The sequence below is a fragment of the Hylobates moloch genome, unplaced genomic scaffold, assembly GCF_009828535.3.
Source record: "Hylobates moloch isolate HMO894 unplaced genomic scaffold, HMol_V3 SCAFFOLD_11, whole genome shotgun sequence".
NCBI lineage: Eukaryota > Metazoa > Chordata > Mammalia > Primates > Hylobatidae > Hylobates > Hylobates moloch.
In genome coordinates, this window is record NW_026652286.1 from 4,926,670 (window position 1) to 4,927,462 (window position 793).

Sequence of the window (793 nt, forward strand, 5' to 3'; positions counted from 1 at the left end):
AGCTGGGCAATTCATAAAGAAAAGAGGTTTAATTGGCTTATGATTCTGGTGGCTGAAAAGTCCAAGATTGGGCAGCTGCATCTGGTAAGGGCCTCACGCTGCTTCCACTTAGGGAGGAAAGCAGAAGGGGAGTGGGTGTGCATAGAGATCACATGTTGAGAAAAGCAGCAAGAGAGACAAATCAAGAAAGCCAAACTCTTTAACAACCCACACTCGAGAACTAATTCATTCCTGAGAGAGCAAGAACTCACCTCCCCCCCCTCCCCCACCACCGTGAGGGCATTAATCTGTTCATGACAGATCCACCCCCATAACCCAGAAAGTGTCCACTAGGCCCCATCTCCCAACACTGCCACATTGGGTACCAAATTTCAGCATGAGTTTTGGCGGCCCTAACCACATCCAAACCTATCATCACAGGAGTGATATCGTATTCACGTTTTACCCACATAGTCAAGTTAGGAAATTTCCCCCTTTTCTACTCTATTAAGGTGAAATGGACAAAATTGTATATATTTAGTGTACAACATGATGTTTTAATATATGTAGGGGAGATTTTATGAGAGCAAGGACCATTGGGGATCATCTTAGAATTTTGCCTACCACAGATCCTGACTGCCAAGTACCATTCTTCCAGTCTTTCACTGAACTGTTTTATCACAGACTAATTTAGACATACTTTTGCTCCTGTTCCCTGCCTAAAATCCTTTCCTCATGCTGCTTTCTCAAATCTATTTAAGATACAGTTGAAATCCTAGCCTGCAAAAATGTCTGTCAACTTGTTTGCCACCTC